At 39.6% G+C, this 22,535-nt stretch overlaps 1 pseudogene; it reads right to left on the minus strand.

The window, feature by feature from the left end:
- Window positions 1–21,223: 21,223 nt before the first annotated feature.
- LOC149173140 (calreticulin-like) overlaps window positions 21,224–22,535 on the minus strand; it is a 7,806-nt pseudogene continuing 6,494 nt past the window's right edge.

Here is a 22,535-nt window from a genome sequence, read left to right on the forward strand (position 1 = left end):
TTTTTTTAGTTGTCATCCAAAACCACCACATTGTTAAAATGAAAATGGCTAATGGTACATAAAAAACCCCAAGTAACAATGGAATATGGTTAGTGGTAAACCAGCAAAACCACCACATAATTAATCCAAAGTTGAAGATTAGATCCCTTGAAAAACAAAAGAATCTAGAGCTCAAGATTGGATCCCTTCAATTATGAACTATTGAAGTACAAAATAATCAAAATTTAAAGGTTGGATCCCTTCAACAAACTTCTTAACTTTCACCTAACAAGGGGGAATATTAGATATCAATGATGATAGTTAGGCTTCAATATTTGAAGTCTTATCAGTAATAAAAATCAATCAACTTTTGGGAATTCCAACATAACAATTGGTCTCTTAAAATCAATCAAATGAACTATTGGGATGCTAGTCAATAGAATGGGAATGTTTAAACATGGTAGTTTCTTACTTCTAGATGAGTTATTCAACATCGAGATGCTGGATGTTGTTGAGACATAGCTTCATTGAAGCTCCATTTAAGAATTCAGATAGAGGATGATATAAGTTGTTTTTAATGGTACAATTCTTCAAACTTGTGATTGTGGTTGATAATAGATATATTTTAAAACAATAAGAAATAAAAGGCTTAGGGGTTTTAGATCTGGGGAGAGGCGAGTGACATGACTTTTCATGATTGATATGTAAAAGAAACTTTCATCATATATATATATCTACACACACACACACACACACACCTTCTATTTCATTGAACGACTATTCAGTCATGTAATTCACAATGGATAATGTGATGTTTTATGTGAAAATGATTAATTTTAAAATAAATCCATGTAAATATATTAAAAATTAATGAAATTTAATAGTTAATTAAAATAAATGATTTTACATAAGATTTTGATTATAAAATAGAATTTAAGGGTTATAATATTTTTTCTTGTTTTGTTTCAAGTTGTCTGTGATGCTCCTGGCTTGACTCGTGGCTTGAGGAGCTGCGACCCAGGGGCATATAAGCCGTTAAAGTCACCCGGGGATCACACCCAGCCTGGGCCACACCAACCCTTAGTTGACTGGATTTTTTAGCATGTCTCCTCCCCCTAGCATAGGGCACAACCACCCACCGTGAGGTTTGATCCTGGGTTGTCTTGCTGACAAGGCCCATCCTCAATCGGTTATGCTAGTGGGACTTGACGTTTTAATAAAAAATAAATAAATTAAATTTGTAAAATAAAAAGGAGGTAGACAAATACATTGCAAGTGTAACTGATAATTATAAATATGGAAGACTACTACCTTTTTACAAGGATTTATGTCTTAAAAGAAATGAATTTAAACCATGAACCTTGATCCAAACACCACAAACTACATCCTGTTTCTCTCCCTTGTTATATAAGAATATAGACTATCTTGTACATTACTTTGAGAGCCCCAGTGTTATGTTAATTTCTTACAAAGTTCCATCATGCAAAAATGAATATGAGCTCAATAGACATATCTTTGAGTATAAAATCCCCATTAAAACATATATTTAACAAATCCTCTGATCTGGTAGTCTCTTATCTAGCTTTTCTCCATACTAACAACCTACTTTAAATGCTAGGCTATACTAATACAAAATCACCAACTTTACTAATTGAATCTAAAATTTATTTATGCATAGAATTGTATTCTTGTTAGCTTACGTGATCTGTAAACTATTGTGGATATTCCATTGGATGATTCGTCACAACATATCTGATAATAATATATTAAAATACTAAAATTTTACACTATTATAGTTTTATTAAAATTATAGATTTGTAGATTTCACTATAATTAGTGCGTGCATGCGAATGGAAATGATGCAGAAAAGTATATAATGAAAAAATAATATCTCACACACAAGACACAAGATATGCTCTCTGGGAAACCCTTTTGGGAGAAAACCCAGCTGGAAGGTGAGACCGCTTCACTCTCTTTCTCTGTCTGGAAATATGGTTGCATGTACAAAGACGTAATGCCCGTGGCCCGTGGACTACTACAGTGCACAAATACACTTTGTGTCTTCTACCTCCTATCTCTCTTGGCTATATAATTTACTCATTTATGGAACAAAATTCTTTCAAAATAATGCAATGCCTCTTCCTCCTAGTGGCCTAGTTATAACACAGCCTCATAACCAACTAGCGGTTAAGCTTGACTACATAAACTCTTAACTAGAGCTACAAAATAGACTCTTCTAGAGTCTTTTACATCACAAACCCATGGCTATCCACTTTTCCATGAATAATGGGGGTTGACGTGACATCCTCCCGAACTATAGGTGTGAAAATAGGAAGGTCAACTTCTGAGTGGCATAACTTTTGCATATAGACCTCAATTGATGCATTTCTTGTGCCATTGGAAAGGTCTCTGTGAGTAGAATAGAATGAAAAGGTGTTGCATTAAAGCGGAAAATTTTTACCCCAAAAAAACGTTGTTTTATGCCTCAAAATGCTTTGGAAATTTTTTAGACCCTGTTTCTTCAAATTGGGTCCCATTGGTAAAAATGGTCTCATGAGTTGATTCCTCCACTTTTTCCACTCCAAATGAATCGATATGGATGAAAAATAATAGAATGATCCAATTTGGATCATTACGAGATTAATTCTTCTCTTTTAAAATCTCATATGTTTCCTTTGGCACCAACCTTGACCCACTTTTTTCCAACAACTTACCATCTAACCTACCCTTTTATTATTATTATTTAATAAATATTATTTTATTACAAAATATTTGTTGGCTTAGGTGGTCCCGACCCAAGTTTGGAGTTAGCTATGCCAACCAACAAAGCCCTACACTACTGGCCCTTTTGGCAACAACCCACGTAGCGCAGGCTGCAGTCTCACCCGAAGCAATATGGGGGGATGCAATAACCAAGTTTCTGTATTCAGAGACTAGTGTGATGTCTTCCAACACCTTAGATCTATCTCCAGACAGATCAATAGATCCCTAGGGCTCGCTACTGTAACTCTGTTAAAGTGGCCTTCAGACCTTCACGAAGGTCTATGATCGGTCCTTGCGGACCTTTACCAGTTGAGCTACCTACTTACGTGCATCAGAAAGTAGTCCTAAATTGGTGTTCACGCAGATCTACTTAAGTCGTTAGTAAACATAAGAGAAATCACCAAAGTCTTCACAGAAGTGTTTAAACATGGATTGTGTACATTATTAAGATAGATTAAAGATAATTGCATGGAATTCAAATAGTATTTCATAAAACGAGTCATTTATCAACAACATATAACATTAACAGATATAACATAAACACTTAGTGATTCTTTGGAAAACTGTCTTTTACTAATCTTCAATTCATGGATTATAGACTCAAAATACCCTGTCAACACAATTGGATTGATCCGTGCACTCAACTACAAACTCTACCTAGGCCTCCATGCACTTAGCTACGGAGCCTTTCTTTCTCTATCTAAGCGCAGGAAGCAGAGCCTTCCTACCTTAGCTCCTACCCAAGACCCTTCAATTAACCAAATTCTCTATCTTTTTCCCATCTAGTTATCTCTTTCTTTCGCTAAGACTCAACTATTTATAGACATTTTCATACAATGACATGGTTCGTAGAGCATGGGTGAATCTCAAAACCGACTCAAAACTTTACTTAAAACAAGGGGCTAAGCCCCTTTTGACTCCTATTTGTCTATGCGCTCGGCATCCACAAACCACAAATACTTTACATCTTTTACAAAATTGTACCAAAATTTGGGTTATCTAACCCCAAACTAACCCAGGGGACCCCATCCCAACAGGCCCCCAACACAAATATCGTGACTTGCCCTTGAGTCACTCTATTGGCACCGCGATCTTACCGCGAAGATCCCCCAGCTCCACCAGGATCACTACAACTTCAACAACACTCTGTCCCATTGCCTATTGAACCTCTTCGACCAATTTTTCAATTGCTGGTCCTTCTATTGCTAGCCTCATCATCCGCTGCATCTTTTGTAGTCCCTTAAGCATATCTTGAATGGAGATCCTGATTTGATAAGCCTCATCCAACCAAGGCTGCAACATGGCCTTTAGCAAGGCCTCTTTATTTTGTGCTTCCTCTACCTGTGCCAGTAGTTGATTTCCTTCCTATAGCTTGGAAATGAATTGTGCTGGTGCTAAGGTGTGTGCAATCATCTTAACCTCATTATATTACTGATGCATCTCCCTTACCTCTGTGTTCAATTCTTACAGGTTTGGATCCTCCTGTAGATTGGTTGATAGCTCCATAGCCTGATCAAATATTGCGCACAGTCTGTGACTGTGGTATCCAAGGTAGCCATGCCCTCCTTAATTGCGATTTCGTGCTACTCTTGGACCTCAGGCGGAGTCTTGGGCTACAACTTCAAATGCAACTCTACAATGTTCATGTTGAACTTGAAAGTTAATTGTCCAACTTCTTCTCTAGCTTCACGCACACCAACGACTGATTTTCTAGTTTTTTTCTTCAAGTTGTGCATCCTCTGAGATGTGAAGTTTAGGCATTGGCTTATAGGCCTCTACTACTACTGACTTTGGCCTTGAACTATGCGCCTGTAGTGCCTCCTTTTCCTTCAGAGCCTGTTTCTTCTCAATGAAAATTTTTTCATTGTTTACTTTGTACTCACTTATGAGGTTGAGGGTGCATTGCTCCCTGGTTCTCAACTCATCTGTGACCCCCTTATGCAGGGCATGGAGGGTTTTGAGGGAGAGCACTACTATATTCAATCCTACATCCTTGATTGTAATAAGTACAACATGATCCTCAGCTGACTCTGTGTGAATGGACCTATATGGCCATGGAATAGTTCTGAGATCCAGGGTCCTTACTAGCTCTGCTGCTTGGCTTGTCTTGGGTGTCAGGCTCTCTTGTTCTGCGCTCACTTGTCCAATGGCCACCTGTATTCTTCTCTTTTGGATTGACATCTCACGCAGATCCTTCTAGATGCTCCCTATCATCTACATGTATTGATGCTCAAACTGCTTCAACACTTCTGTCGTGGTATCCCTTACTTTATCACCGATCTCATTGAGATCGTTTTTTGTCAATACCATGGGATCAACCTACATTTTATCATATTTCTTCTTTTTCCATGTTCCACCCTTTTGCTCCTTGCCACGTTTTTTCAAAATAAAGGGGGTGCTCTTCCCCTCATCACCTCCTCCACCTTGGTCTGAAAGCTCCTCTTCCTCTGTCTCCAACGAAGGTGACTTATCATCTTTCTGCGACTCACGCTACTCTTTTTCTGCCCGCTCCTTAGCAACGCGCTCTTGCTTTATGCGAGCCTTTTTTGCAAATTCCTTCCTTTTCTATTCTGTTAGGGTATGCACAACTTTATGAGTGTGAAAATTATATCACTGCAACAATTGATTTATTTTACCTACTTATTTCTCGATAAGTTATTTACGAAAACCCTTCAACAAAAATTAAAATAAATTCTGCTACAGATATCACATCCTAATACAGAAACAAACAAATGCACAAGAATTAACACATCGACCCAAATATTTTGGACAATCAATCCCCAGAAAAACCCAATGCGGGAACACCGGTGCAGCAAGGGAGGATTTTATTATTCAACAATTCTTTAGTACAAATGGGTGCCAAACTAGCTTACCCAACAGAGAGAAAATTCATCATCACTTCCCCCAGTCTCAGCATTAGCCTGGCTGACCTCTGTGTAGCTCCCAGACCCTCTGCATCAGCCCCTACCTCTCTGCATCATCACTGGGCCTCTCTGTGTCACCCATGCAACCCTCCAGTGACTGTGCAGTTTGTAGCCTCTGTGTCTGCCTGAGAGGCTGTGTGTCTGCCTCTCTAGCCTCTGTGTTGTTCCCCTAGTGCTGTTCACGACTCTCTGTTCTGTACTTTCTGCCTCTTGCTGCTCTCCAGACCACTAGTTTGAATTTCTCAACTAACCCTGCTCCAGAAATCGAACTGACTGGTCTCCCTTAGTATGTTCTCCAACTAACCCTCAAGCCTCTTCTCATACTTTTCTTGTTGATCTTTCAATAATCGAGATTTCCCATCTTCTCCCTGAAATAATTAAACTTGGTTCTTCCAAGGGCCTTGGTAAGGATGTCTGCCACCTGTTCTCTTGTAGGAGTGTAGCTCAACTGTACAACTACTCATGGGACACAGTCTCTGACAAAGTGACACCGGATATCAATATGTTTTGACCAATCATGAAACATTGGATTCTCAGAGAGCTTCATGCAACTATGATTATCACACATGATCCTGGTCGGATCAATCTTTCTTCTGAATAGGTTCAAAAGGAGTTTTATAAGCCATATGGCCTCGCACAAAGCTGTGCTTGCAGCCATATATTCTTCCTCAGATGAGATCAAAGCCATGTATTTTTATTCCTACTGCACTAGGAGGTCATTCCTGATCCAATGTTGAAATAGCACCTAGAGGTACTTTTCAGATCCACTAAACTTCCTTCCCAATCTGCATCAGTAAACCCACTCAATCTGATATCCTTACCCCTAGTATACAAGAGTCCATAATCAACTATTCCCTGTAAATATCTAAGAACATGCTTGGCTACTTTCAAGTGCACCCTCTTCGGCTCCACCATGAACCGACTGAGGGCGTTGACAGCGTAGCAAATGTTTGGCTTGGTATTGACTAGATACATCAGGGACACTATGAGCTACCTGTATAAGGTGGGATCAACATATTTGTCTTCCGATGCATCAATCTTCTTCCAGTTGGTTATCATTGGAGTAGCCATGGGTCTACAGTCCTCCATCTTGAATCTCTTCAGGATTTCTGTATCATATCTCCCTTGCCCAAGGAATATCTCCCCCTTTTGCTGCCAAAATTCCAACCCTAGCAAATAATACATTTGTCCCAAATCCTTCATGTCGAATTTCGTGGCTAGATTCTTCTTGCAGTACACTATGAGCCTAAATGATCCTGTCAGGAAGAGATCATCCAAATATAATACTAAGATTAGAGGCTCATTCTCTACAAACAAATAGTAGAGATTTGGATCTACGTCACTCTTGACAAATCCCATTTTCTGCAAGTAGCCATTGATTCGCCCATACCACACTCTAAGTGCCTGTTTCAGCCCATACAAGGATTTCTTCAATCTGCTTACATGAGAATTTTTCTCATGTGTCTCAAAGTGCTCTAGTTGTTCAATGTATACCTCTTCTTCTATCACACCGTTTAGAAATGATGTTTTGACATCCATTTGATGAATCTCCCACCCCATTTATGCTGCAAGAGATATCACAGTTCTAATAGATATATACCTGGATACCGGGGCGAAGGTCTATTCATAGTCAATTCCTTCCTTTTGAGCATACCCCTTAGCCACAAACCTGGCTTTGTATTTCTCAACATTTCCATCTGCAACATGCTTAATCTTGTAGATCCATCTCAAACCTACCACTAATCTGTCTTGAGGCCTTTGTACTACCTCCCAGACAATGTTCACCATTATGGAATTGTACTCCTCTACCATGACATCCAGGCAAACTTGATGTTGAGCTATCTCCTGAAAACTGGCAGGCTCCCCATCTTGAGCTACTAATTCCTGATATCTATCTGGTTGTTTTCGCTCCCTCTTATTATTACTTGGCGCACCGATGAAGTCCTCCATATCTCCTAGAATCTAACGAAGTTCCCTACTCGTTCTTCCTCTGCTAGTAGGTGCTTCTGTTGGCTCCTTCTCATCCTATGATTCGTCTTGACCCGAGGAAGAATTATCTTCTTCTGTTGGTTGAAGAGGTTTGACCAACAGTTCCTATTTTGACTGCTCCTCGGAAGGCATTTTTCGAGATTTTTTGAAAGCCCTGTCTTCCATGAAGTTCACATCTCACTGAACTACTACCTTCCTACTCCCTAGAATATAGATTTTGTATGGCTTAGCATTCTCGCTATATCCCACTAGATATCCTTTCTCTGCAGTTTGATCCAGCTTCTTCCTCTTTTCCTCGTGTATGCGGCAATATGCTAAGCTCCCAAATATCTTGAAATGACTGACTTCAGGTGTCTTCCCTGTGAAGACTTTCTCTGGAGTAATCTTGCCCAATGCCCGATGAGGAGTTCTATTCTGAACATAGACTGTTGTGTTGCATGCTTCTTCCCACAGGAATTTTGGCATATCCTAATCATACATCATGGCCCTAACTACTTCTACAATAGTCCTGTTCTTTCTTTCTGCTACTCCATTCTGCTCCGGATTGTACGGAGCTGTCCACTCTCTTCTGATGCCTCCTTAGTGCAAAAATCAGTGAAGTCCTTATCGACATACTCTCCACCATTATCTAAGAGCAAAAAAATTATTTTCTTCCCAGTCACATTCTCCACCAGAGCCTTGAACTCTTTGAATCAATAGAAAACCTCATCCTTGGTTTTCAGAAAATAAATCCAAGTTTTCCTTGAGTAGTCATCAATGAAGGTAAGGAAGTACTCGGTACCACTAAAAGGTTTAGTGGACATGGATCCACAGAGATCGAAGTGTATCAATCCTAGCACACTCTTGGCCCTATTCTTACTTCTAGGAAATGTTGCCTTGACATACCTTCCTAGAGCACATCCTCTACATACATCATCTCATTCCGTACTAAGATATGGAACTTGTGTTACAGTGCTCCTGATAATTCTCAGAGCCCCATGGTGCAAATGTTCCATTATTCTATGCCATAGTTCATTTAAATCCTTGTCTCCATGACTGCCTATTAGTGCCATTGGTGATTCTAGTTGTAGTTTGTACAACCTGTTACTTTTGATCCCAATCTGCACTTTCTTTTTCTACCTTGGGTGTTTGACGTATACTTTCTCCTTGATGAAGAAAATTTCATAGCCTTTGCCTTAAATTTGTGACACAAAAAGTAAGATCATCCCTAATTCTGGTACATGCATCACATTGGTAGCACGAAACTGCTGTACTGTTTTTGTTTGAAAAACTATGGTACTCCTCCCTACTGGAGCACATTTTTCCTTGTTCCCCATGGTGATCTAAAAGTTTAGCTTCTCCTCCTGATAATCTAAGAAACATTCCTGGATTCCCATCATATGCCAAGAGTTCCCTTTGTCTATATACCATACCTCTAATGATGTGGAGCTAGTCACACAAGCCACTTCTTCTTCCAGCCTGGAAGCCAACATAGAGAAATCGAAATCACTTTCTCTTGTGCAATTTTCTGAAAATTTGTGTGAGTCTCTTGACGTAGATGCCTTTGCATCATGGTCTCGACCCATAATTGATTTTCCCTTCCTATCTTTGATTACTTTCTTTGATACCATGTGAAAAGTCTATCACTGCAACAACTGATTTATTTTACCTACTTATTTCCCAATAAGTTATTTACGAAAACCCTTCAATAAACATTAAAATAAATTCTGCTACATATATCACATCATAATACAGAAAGAAATAGATGCACAAGAATTAACACATCGACACAAATATTTTGGACAATCAGTCCCCGGAAAAACCCAATTTGGGAAAACAGTGTAGCAAGGGAGGATTTTATTATTCAGCAATTCTTCAGTACAACTGGGTCCCAAACTGGCTTACCCAATAGAGAGAAAATTCCTCAGTAGTTCCCCCAGTCTCAGCATTAGCATGGATGACCTCTGCATAGCTTCCAGACCCTCTGCATCAGCCCCTGCCTCTCTGAGTCAGCACTGGGCCTCTCTGCATCACCCACGCAGACCCTCCAGTGACTGCGCAGTCTGCAGCCTCTATATCTGCCTAAGAGGCTCTATGTCTTCCTCTCTAGCATCTGTATTGTTCCCTCGGTGCTATTCCCAACTCTCTATTCCATACTTGCTGCCTCTTGCTGCTATCCAGACGACTAGTTAGAATTTCTCAGCTAACCCCGCTCTAGAAATTGAACTAACTGGTCTCCCTCAGTATGTTCTCCAACTGACCCTCAAGCCTCTTCTTATACTTTTCCTGTTGATCTTTCAACGGCCAGGATTAAATCTCTAATCAATGGCTAAGATTAGATTTGGCTTGATCCATGACTTTTGGAACCTTCTAACCTAGTTTTATATTAATACCCATTAATATTTTATTTTTCCTAAGTTTAGACTTAGGAACTCCATTAAAAATATTAATTATTTTAATATCTCCCAAACTAGTTAGAATCTGCCCAAACCATTTCTGGGTCTTAGAGATCTCATGTGGTTTATCCTCTCCACCCATTTTCATGGCTAGAGCACATCTAATGCTATCCAAAATCAACACTGAGTGGCCTCCTTTATTTTCTGCACAACCAAACTTTCCGTGCCCATGCTTGTTCCAACATATAATTCTGACAGTGCACACCACTCTGTAGGCCATAATCCTATGATCTCCTGCATGTCATTTTTGACACCAAAAAGGGCAACTAATGCCATTTCTACTCTGGATCCTTCCGTGCTTGGATATAGACTCTGTGGAAGCCAACCTTGAACGCCGGGTAGGCTGACAGCTGCATGAACAAGGTTGGGGACAACCTTGTACACTAATTGATTTCCATATGGAGATCCATTTCCATAAAAGTCCAAAATATCTTCTTCTTCTTCTTCTTCTTCTTTTTTTTTTTTCTGTAATCCACGTGGCATCCTTTGTAGACCATAAAGAAGTGAATTTTGTGGCCTTTGACAATCCTTCCTCGAGAGGAGGAAATTGGCTATCCTCCAACGATCTCCATGCAACGAGCACAATTGATAACAACAACCAAGCGTAGTGGAATGACTTGGTTTCCTCCTGGGCCTCACAACAGTTCATTAGGAACTCATGACAAAAGTACATGGCCCAATTAAATTGTATGCCTTTTCATGCACTATGAAGCAAGTGAAACTATTGGGGCTGGAACTTCGTCTGCACGACATTTTCTCATAACCTTTCCTGCTAGAATCTGGGCAGCAAATTGAACTTCCTGATCTGAAATAGAGATAATGGAATACCCTCACAACTTCTTGAGGAGGTCGTATTCCTTATTCATTTTGTCTGTAAGCTCTTTCTCCCCAGTCTTACCTCCAAACTCCTTAGCAGGGTTCGCACTTTTGTAAGGCAGTCACGTGATTTTATGAATGAACATGTCCGTGATGGGGATAGGCTCTCCTAGCCATAAGCACCCATCATGCACCAACGTGAGGAGCTGGCGCACACACACAATATTGATGTTAGAGCAGTGATAATGTGGGTCTAGTAGCATGTTCAACAATCCTGACAACTCAACTCTGCGGACCCATTCCATTAGCTCTAATTCTATAACACACGTTTCTTTGTAATAGATCTTTCACATATATTTATCTACTACCAAATGTTGAAACTTAATGTGGTTCATGAGGTCCTAATCCTCCATCTTTAACAATGGAATCCGCTCGAGACGAGGACCTTCAAAGGGGACCTACTTAGGAAGTAGGGGTGTGGATACTGTAAACTTCCTAGTATCAAGGTCCTTTGTGACCTTTGCTTTTCCCTTCTGCGAAGGGATATACTCTGGCAGCCTCATCCTAGGTTTGATCCCTTTGGCATCCACATCCTCGATGTCGTGGAGTTCTTCTTCCTCAAAGTTCACCACCTGCTTAAGCTATTTATCCTTTTTCTGCTTCGCCTATGTTTTGGTATGCTTCCTCAGTGACGTGCGCAACGGCACCTTCTTCTGCTTCTCCTTCACGGATTGTTTGTCTTGGCTAGTTTTTTTTCTTTGGTAGGGGTGTGCTTCGGCCTAGGATGCCTCGGTACCATAGGCGCAATAGCTGGAGCTTCCATAATTACAACTTCCGGGGCTACTGTGTTAGAGACAGCATCGTCACCACTAACAGTTTCAGTAGATTCATCCAAAGAAGGCAATAACACTCAATTGTAATTCTCAGACAGCAAAGTGTTTTCTTGTAGGCCAACATGCCATATTTATAGGTTCCTTTGAATTCAAATCCGACCATTTCCCCCAAATTTTGATAATACATGTTGTTTTTGTGGCAGATATTTAAATATTTATGCCTTAATTTCCGCCACCCCACTCCGCTTAACCATTTTCTGGCCATCAAGTCATGAATAGTAAATCTAACAGTCATTTTCCCGCTGAACTACATGGTATCTCCCCCCATGGTGTAGCTTCTTGAGTGCGGCTTCATTTTTCGCATCTTCACCATTTTCTGCACAGCCTGCTCGCTGCTTTGTCCTTCAAGCTGGGCAGTGTAGTTTATAGTCCTGTGATCCCTTGCAACTGCCTGGAGCATTAAGACTATCCTATTGCCATATAGTCATTGCATAGGATCCCCTATATACAACTTCAACATCCTCCCATTCACTCTTACCAAGAAGGGTTCCCCATTCAGCTTCGTGAGTTGAATTGCGCCTCCATCTGTAATTTCTTTGACAATATATGGCCCTAACCAATGCATCTAAAATTTACTTGGAAATTTAATGAATTTACTATCATATAACAAGACAAGATCGTTTACCTTGAACGTGTGAAGCTTTATATGGTGATCATGACATGCCTTTTCATGTTCCTTCTGTAGTTGTTGATAGAATCCTGCCAAAAATCGATCTTCTTCGAGCTCCATCAGTTGCGCGAGCCATTCCTCCAAGGCCTCGTGATCTACCATATCCGTCAAAGCTGCTACATGCATACTAGGCACAATATATTCCATTGGCATTATAGCTTCGACCCCATAGACCAATCTAAATGACGTTTGTCCTGTCAGCTTCTTACAAGTAGTAAGCCCACAACATTGCAGGTACGTGTACATCCCAGTCATTCCACTGTTTGTTGCAGATCTTTGTCAGTGTGTTCTTCAAAATCTTGTTAAAGGCCTCAACAGTTTTGTTTTCCTATGGGTGATATGGTGTACTCTTCTGATGGTAGACCTAGAATTCCTTAGTCAACACATTGATCATTTCATTCAGAAATTGTGTACCCATGTCACTCATCAACACTTTTGGGCATCCAAACCTTGTTAAGACATACTTGAACAAGAATTTTGCAGCTGTAGTCCCTGTACAATCCTTGAACGGCTGTGCTTCTACCCATCTGGTTAAATATTCTATTGCAGTGATAATATAACGCACACCCATTTTCCTTCCACGGGGCTAAATTGGCCCAACAAAATCAATTGCCCACTTCTCAAATGCCTGCAAGGACACCTGAGGATGTAGTGGTAACTCATCCCTTCCCGACGGTCTGTCAGTTCTTTGACAGGCATCACATGCCTTACAGTATGTGTTGGAATCTTTACGCAATTTTGGCCACCATAGACCTGCGCACAAAATATTTTGCGCAGTTGCTTTGCTTGCATAATGGCCTCTTGTAGCTCCCCCATGAACTTCAACAAGAATGTTGTCTGGCTCAAATTCTGACACATATCTTTGCAATATTTCATCTGCACCCATTTTATACAAATGTCCCACAATAACTAAAAAATCAGCTGCACGCACTACTAATTCCTTCTTCTACTGACTTGTGTATCCTTCCAGTGTCATCCTCCTAGTCAAGAAGTGAACAATGTCTGCAAAATGGTCATCTGCTACGTGCACTACAAAGAGATGTGCATCTGGAAACCCTTCCTCTAAACTATTAGGTTCTTCTCCTATTTCGATTCGTGACAGATGGTCAGGTCCCACATTTAACCTTCCTAGCTTCACAATGAATTCAAAGTCATACTCTTGAAATAATAGCAACCATCTGTAGATCTTCCCCCCCCAACACAGGCTTGTTGACCAGATATTTCAAGGCAGAATGATTTGTATGCATCTTGAAATTCCCTCCTAACAGATAGTGCCTGAATTTTTGCAGTGCGTACACCATGGCCAGTCCATCGCGCACAACCGTTGAATAATTTTTCTCGGCCTTCGATAACTTCCTACTTGTGAAGGATATAGGATGGTCCATTTCTCCTTCACCGGCCTACGTTAGCACTACACCCAACGCAATGCAAGAGGCATCCACATGTACATGAAACTCCTTTTTCCAATCAGGGAATACCAAGATCAGTGCAGTGGCCATATTTTCTTTCAACACATACAAGCTGCACTAATATTCTTCATCCCAACAAAATATCGCGTCCTTCTTTAACAGTTTCTCCATGGGAGGAGTAATTTGAACATAAGCTTTGATAAATTTTCTATAGTATCCTGTATGTCCCAGCATCGCATGCAGCTGCTTGATGTTCCTAGGAGCCTCCAAATTCACAATTGCCATGATCTTTGCAGGGTCCACCATCAATCCTTGCTTGAACGCGATCTGGTATCTGCGACATGTATCCAACATCAGGCATAGACTTGCCACATTTCACTTCACTAATCCAGACACTATCCAATCATCAAAGTATACCTCCAAAAACTTATTAATGAACTCCTTGAATGCTGCTATGACGACACGGGAAAATATTGCAGGTGCATTCTTTAGTCCAAATGGCATCACAGTGTATTGGAAATAACCACACTCCGCCACGAAGGTCGTTTTGCTCCTATCCTCTGGCTCGATCTTAATTTGATGATACCCTGAAAACCCATCAGTAAAGGAATAGGCCTCCTGCCCTCCAACATTTTCTAACACTTTGTTTGTAAATGGCGTTGGAAATGGATCGTGAACATATGCATCGTTAAGCTTTTGCAGATCTACACAGATCTTTATTTCAAATTTTTTTTTATTCTCTTGAACCACCATCGAGCTCACCCAATTGGATTCATCAATAGGTTCTATGATGCCTGCCTCTAGCATCTTACCCAGCTCCTGGCGAACCTTTTCCTTATACCTAGCGGTAAGGCGGTAAGGCCTCTATTCAACAAGCTTCGAGTCTGACTTTAGTGTGATCTTCATAATGCCCAAATCACTGATTATTCCCTTTAGATATGAAAACTTAGTGGGAAAGAGATCCTGGTATTCACGGAGTAATTCAACAACTTTATCTACGGTAACATCATCCCAGTAATCTCCAATTTTCGCGAACTTCAGCTCTTCCTCAGTGCCAATGTTTACTTGATTTGTTTTCAAAGGTGCAGAGATGTCAGATTTTTCTATTTGTGGTCCTTTGACTTCATGATGCCCTTCTGCCTCTGGAATATTGATGTTCCTTGGGTCTTCTTCTTCTTATTCAATGGTCACATTATAGCATTCCAATGTGTGGCACAGTTGGGTGCTCCAGTCTGGTTGGGTCCATTCCATAGGTTCCTTCAACGTTATGAAGATAACCGCTTTAATTTCTTGCAGTGCTTCATCGATGCTTGCAAACCTGTCCTCAAAACTAAAAGTCAATAAGAATCCTCCCTTCAATACATCCCATTCCTTCGTGCCATGGCATAGCTCTGTTTCCAAATACCAATTCATGGGATTTGTGTCGAAGGTATGAAAAATATGCGTACCCATTCTAGCTGATGTTATGTGCCCCATGCCTTAGTCCATTTTTCTAGGTGATCATGCGGATCACCCCTTCCATTATACTTCTCAATTATTCTGGTGTTAGCATGCCCAAACCATAGCTTCATCATTCTTCTGTAATCTCGCCATCCAACAAAACTATCCTTATGCGTACCCCACCATTGTGTAGGTGTAGAGTGCAGTGATAAATCTAATTCTTGGAAGGGCTCCTCAGGGACTTCACACTCAAATTCCTCAAAAAATAGATCTACGTTAGTTAAACCATCATAATAGGGTAATTTTCTTACCTCTAACAAAAAACAGCGTAGAGCCTTTGTCATCATATTACATCATAATCTAGAAACTTCATGTAAGTGGTTCTACCAATTCTCTAACTCCTTGTCTGAATCAGAGGTGCAGGAACTCTCTTGGTCCCATGCAATCCATCCATCTATCGTCAGATTGATCCAGTCTTGATCTCACTGTTATCTTGTAAATTTGATCTAGTTCATCATCACTTTCTTCATAATCGCGGACTGGTTCAGTATAGCACGCCCCTTCTGCAAGATCTAGTGGCACTATAACCTGAAGCAACTTTCTTTCAAACGACATTGTTCTTTTCTTCAAATTAATGACCCCATTCATATCAATAGCCCAGTAAATTCCCAGGAGCGTGGGGTAAGGATTACTGTGATAAAAAATTTCTATAACTTCAAAGGATGCCACCGCACTCGCACCTTCAATATCCATTGTTACACCATATAATCATCCCATCGGGATGATTTTATGCTGGTTCGCCATCCTAAGTTGAATCTGAGACCACTGCAGCGCAAGCCTATCCATCCTTTCCCATGTATGTTTCCGAAAAAATTCGCATTGGACCCCAGATCCAAGATGACTTGATCCATTTCATAATCAGTTATCTGCGCAATTAGCCTCATCTCTCGCCATGTTCGTGCCTTATGCTTTCCAATCTTTCTGACCACGCGGTGTTCATCAGGGGCTTTCTCTTTGCTGGTGCATTTATTTATTAATTCCTGCAGGCCTTCCACAGCCTTGCTATCGCACAACAACTTCATGCAAGTTTCCAAAAACGTAGTGAGTATAGAAGGATCAACCTCTGCAGGCGTGCTAATTTCTTGCATCTTGTCTTGGCTTCCTGAGGTGGAGGCCTCAGCGAAGCTCTTCTTGGCTTCCATAAATGTTTCCTTAGCGCGATCCAAATCAAAGCCAGCTTCTTTCTTTGGTGCTTTGCAGACCCATCCCTCTTCTTCAAGCTATTTACCTTTATTAGTGCCAGTCATCATTCCACTTCTTAGCACAATATTAATGCTTTGATCTTCCTCGCGGGGCTCAACCCTCATCATCTGTAAATTCTGTGTAGGCTGCTCAGGCTGCATTTTCTTCTCTTTCGTTTTAGCTATTAGTAATGGAAATTCTTCTATAGGATGGTCAAACTGTCTGCAATATTGACATGATGGGTGTGTAGGATTCTTGCAATCTCGCACATAGTGCCCCAACTGTGTGCAGTTGTAGCAGATAATATGCATGCAACCTCTACTAGGTCCAACTCCTCCTCAGCCCCATCCTTCACCTTGATATCCTCCACGCACTCCTCCATTACCTTGATCTAGAGGCTGAGTTTCTTCTTGCATATGGCACATAGGGGTTCTTTCCATCATCAACTCATAGCTTCGAAAGTGGTGCTCATTGTGGCCCAAAGATTTGCAGAAATTACAAAACAATTGCTGGGGTGTCTGAATGAACTTTTGAAGTAAATGGAAATTATATGTCGCAAGTTTCCCAGTAACTTGAAAAATGGCGCACCACGGTGGAGCCCCCATGCTCGGCCCTGCAAGGGCTTCTAGCTTTAGGGGAATTGTCCTCCTCTTGTAATATAATTTGCGTACATGGGATAATGATCTTTATCATGCCTATGGCCCTTGCACTTCAAGCACCAGACTTCTATGTGTGATTCTGGTTTAAGCTCTTTGTCTTTCTTCAAAGTTTGTATTTCTAAGTGTAAGCTCTCTAACTATGAGTGGATCTACTATACTCCCAGGTTTTTATTTTGAATAGGTGATGGATGTAGCCTCATCGTGATCTCCAAGGATTCTGCCTGTGTTTCTATCTACTACTGTGACAGAGCAATTCTGAAGTGAGGAAAGAGTGACGATATAAACCATTCATGATGCTGGCTATCTATGATCTGCATGTTAGCCTCTTTGAACTAACACTTCAACCTCTGATCAAATTCCCAAGGCATCTCCTCGACCCTCATCATGATCTCTTTAAATCCAATTGCTGACTGTGAGTTAGATTTTGGTTTACTAAACTCTTTTTTGAAAGTTGTCTTAGTCTCTGCTAGTGTTGCAAGAGGATTATCGGAACAAAACTTAATGTACCAAGTTAGCACACGATCCTGAAAATTGGTAACCAACTGGGCCTTCTTTATATTGTCATCAGTAATTTGTTGCATTGTTCATTCAACGTTTGCAATCAACCAGGACTGCTCTAGATCTTCACTTCCTATGCCCTTGAAGACTGACATCTTCATTGCATTCCCCATGTTGAAGGGTGGAAGTGGAGGTGGAGGGGTGGGAGAAGGTGCAATTGTGGAGGTGGAGGTGGAGGTGGGGTGGATGGATGGTTTGTTCTAGGAATCCCCTGAGTGATTAGTTGAACAACTCTTTGTGGCGTAGTTTGCCCCACCTCTTCATTGTCGCTTGAAGGAGGTCCAATCAATGGACTATACTCTGGTTTGGATCCTTCACGCTTTCTAAAGAATCGTCCACTCTGCATAGCTCCAAACATCAAGGTAATGGCATCACCCATTTTTCACATAACAACATTTTAATCCAAGTATTCAATGATCTTAGGTACTTACCTCACAGTCACTTGAAGAATCTTCACTCCGCTTCGCTATAGATGACTGAGGTATCAATTGCAAATTCTGTAACAAATCCTCCTAGAATTCGATTGTGCCAATGATGGACAACCCATGCGATCTTGTTTTCAGAGGCTTCTAGTTGCTGCACTAATTCTGGAGTCCACACTATAGGAATATCGAGCTTCCACCTTCCTTGGCTGTCTGTCAACTTATCTAACCACTCATACAATTCAATGGGGAAGGTGTAGAAGAAGATCTTGTGTATCTCTATATACAGGTACCTATTCAACCATTCTTCCTTTGACAGGTGTGGATTCCTGTTTTCTTGGTTGGATTCAAATGATGTGACATCACACATATCTTTCAAGTAGATCTTGGTCTCGGCAATGAAATCATTTGTTGGCTTAGGGGGTCCTGACCCAGATTTAGAGTTAGCTGCACCAACCAACAAAACCCTACACTACTGGCCCGTTCAGCAAAAAACCACATAGTGCAGGCTACAATCTCACCCGAAGCAATATGGAGGGATGCAAGAACCAAGTTTCTTCATCCAGAGACTTGTGTGATGTTTTCCAATACCTTAGATTTGTCTCCGTGTAGATCAACAGATCCCTAGGCTTTGCTACTGTAACTCTGTTAAAGTGGTCTTTAGGCCTTGGCGAAGGTGTATGATCAGTCCTTGCGGACCTTTACCACTTGAGATACCTACTTATGCACATCAGAAATCAGTCCTAAATTGGTGTTTGTGTAGATCTAATTAAGTCGTCAGTAAACATAAGAGAAATCACTAGAGTCTTCGCGGAAGTATTTAAACATGCATTATGTACATTATTAAGATAGATTCAAGATAATCGCATGGCATTCAGCAATTATTTCATAAAACGAGTCATTTATCAACAGCATATAGCATTAATATATATAACATAAATAATTAGTAATTCTTCGGAAAATTGTCGTTTATTGATCTTCAATTCATTGATTATAGACTTAAACTACCTTGCGCACACATCTGCAGGGGTCTGTGCACTCAGCTATGGAGCCTTTCATTCTCTATCTAAGTGTAGGAAGCAGAGCCTTCCTACCTTAGCTGCTTCCCAAGACCCTTCAATTAACCCAATTCTCTATCTTTTTTCCATCTAGTTACCTCTTTCTTTCGCTAAGACTCGACTATTTATAGACTTTTCCATATAATGCCATGGTTTGTGGACCATTGGTGAATCTCAAAACCGACTCAAAACTTTACTTAAAACAAGGGGCTAAGCCCCTTTTGACTCCTATACATCTACGTGCTCCACATCCACAAACCGCAGAGACTTTACATCTTTTACAAAATTGTACCAAAATTTGGGTTATCTAACCCCAAACTAACCCAGGGGACCCCATCCCAACAATATTGACAAACATAAAAAATGAAATAAAAAGAAAGTTATATACTTTAAATAACCACCTAATAAAATTAACCCCCCTGACCCCCACTCTCATGTTAACATGCAAAACATAAATTAATACTATGTTTTGCATATTTACTCTACCCAACCCCATCCTATAAGGGTGAGGGGAGTAACCTTTGCTTAATAAAAGGAGATGAATAAGATGTTTGACCTTGTACTCCTCTTGGGACCTTTACGCTACCTATATTACATCTTGGGTCACATGAGTAAGTATGATTTTTGCACATTAACGCATTTCACCCCACCCCATTATATTCTTCACATTAACTCTCTCCACCCTACCTTAATATTTTTTAATAATCCCATAACCCTATTATAAATAAATTAAGAAACATTTAATCAAAATTTATATTTTTACACTGAAGTTGTTTCCTCTACAAGCTTGGTTGGGCAAACACTATTTAGCCCAGCCAATCCCAAAGCTAATTTTTCATCCTCCTTTTTCTAACCAAAATATAACATGTGGACCTGGGACGATATCAAGAAATTTGTCGAGAAGTGTGCCAAAATCACAAAATTAACCCTAGCCTACCTTACCCTCATCGTCATTGTACAAATTTACGAATTCTCATACCTTGCAAAAATCATGTCTTTCATTGTCATCTGCAGTCAACTCAAGGCCATCACCTTTCATGGCCCTTTTGAGAGTCACCTTAACTGAGTTGTTTCACATTAGGTGAGAGTCACCTCAACAGTAATCAACTCTGTCGATGAAATTCAAGCTCAAGGACTGCCAGTAGGCCTAAAAATAGTGAGGAAATTATCTATGCAATATTTCTCCAAAACCAAACAACATCTGCTCCTTACACCAAGATGAATCCTGTGAAATTATAATGAATCAAAGGACTAGATCACACTTTTTTGGCTTGTTCATCACAAAAATTTTAAATTTCCTTCAATGTCATTGTCTCTTAACTTCATCATGCGACAATGTTGCACGTTTACATTCAAAGTTGAAACTTATTGCAATTTTAATTCAAGCAACATGCTATTTAGCATATTCACACACTCCAATATCTTCCAAGATGCCTTAGGTGCCTTTTATAAACATATTAGACTAATTTACACACAAATCTCAAATCACCCATTTTTATATAATAATAAAACATTCAGAACTCCAAAAAACCAATACATCCTTGAATCAATTTATTTACATCTACACAAGCTTCAATGACCTTACAATCGAAGCAGGGATATTATGACAACTCCATTTGATCTGGACCCAATTACTATTTGATCATCCAAACTGTAGCGCATTGAAATTTGAACTAAAATATAATAATCAATTAATATGTACATTTCAAATCCATATATAAATATATTAAATTAAAAAGTACTAAACATTTTAATTTTAATTTTTATAAGACATAAAAGAAGAGATAAGAACTGGGCTCTACACCCCATATGGATATCATCGACTATAAAGATTATTTAAATCAAATTAAAGCTGAGAGACCTTCCATAAAAATATCAATATTATGAACTCGCATTGGAATGTTATACTTACAATATTGTTGTGTGATTTCTATGGAATTTTGTATTGTTTATGACCAACTTATTTTTAGGCATCAAGATCCTTAATTTGTTTTTGTGGAAAAATAATCCAATCGATGTATAAAATTCCAGAATATTTATCCTTGTTATCAATTAGAATGTTGTAATTAGCATTAGGGCAAAGAATAAAAGTATAAACATGAGTAAGTTGATTTGTTTCATAGGATACACCCTTCTTAATATGATGGTTCTTTCCAGCATGACCAAGAATTACATGAAACTCTTATGTACTATAACCACATATGTCTAGACCAAACACGATGTTGTAAGGTGTACCTCCACAAAATTTATTTTGGTCAATATCACCACTCACTAGCTTCACATATCCACCATCGGAGTCAAGTTTATGCTCATGCTTAACAAAAAATTCAATAACAATTGTCTTATCCTTATTGTTAAACTTTGGACACTCAGCTAGAATGGAAAAAAAATGTGCATCTTGATGAGTTTAAATCCCTTTTTCATACGAGTCCCTATTCCATTTTATAGTAGTGTGAAGCCACTCCTCTTTTGTACCCTTATCGTTCTTCCAATCAGATATCACCCCACGATTTTCCCATCTGTTCTTCCTTAAGAAACCAATTTCCTAGCTGCCAGGAAATTGTGCTTAAGACATTAATAAATATTATTTACTGTCACTTATTTTTCACTTAGATATATGTTGTGTCTTTAAATGAAGGACTTGGAAACTTGGTCTTTAACCCTTAGTACATGTATGACCAGAACATCTCAGAATGCCATTTGTTGCTAGATATAAATGATGAATGAATAAAGCTTGAAGGAAAATTTAAAGATAGTATGCTGATCTTTCACAGAAACTACTATCCATCACTTAGAAGAATTATGGAAATGAGAACTGAATCATAGACAATATGCTGCTTAACACAGAAACTACCATCTGTGACTCTGGGAGAAGTTAAAGATAATATGCTGGTCTTTCATAGAAACTATTATCTATAACTTAGAAAGAAGGTGGGAACTTCAAGTATAGGAGCGCTCTTTTAAGGAATTTTAACTTTATCTAGATAAGCAAATAAAGACCTACAACTTCATTACTATACTTGAAAAGAAGAAATCATAGCATGAAACATGACAGAGAAGCTTACAAAATTATATGCAACAACTCATGGAAACTTCTGAACCTTTCATTAATCAACAATGATATCAGGAATACAGTGGCCTAGTCTTTGGGTTCTCCAAAATTCCCACCATTTCTTAGTAAATTTTCCTCTTTTTATACATTGTGGAACAGTTGTTGATTTTTGAAACTGCTCAAATTATCTAACTGCTTTTCTAACTATATGAAGTAAAAACTATTA

This window comes from Pinus tabuliformis, chromosome 4_2, assembly GCF_031772625.1.
Source record: "Pinus tabuliformis cultivar Carrire ecotype Pingquan chromosome 4_2, CPIR1, whole genome shotgun sequence".
Lineage (NCBI taxonomy): Eukaryota > Viridiplantae > Streptophyta > Pinopsida > Pinales > Pinaceae > Pinus > Pinus tabuliformis.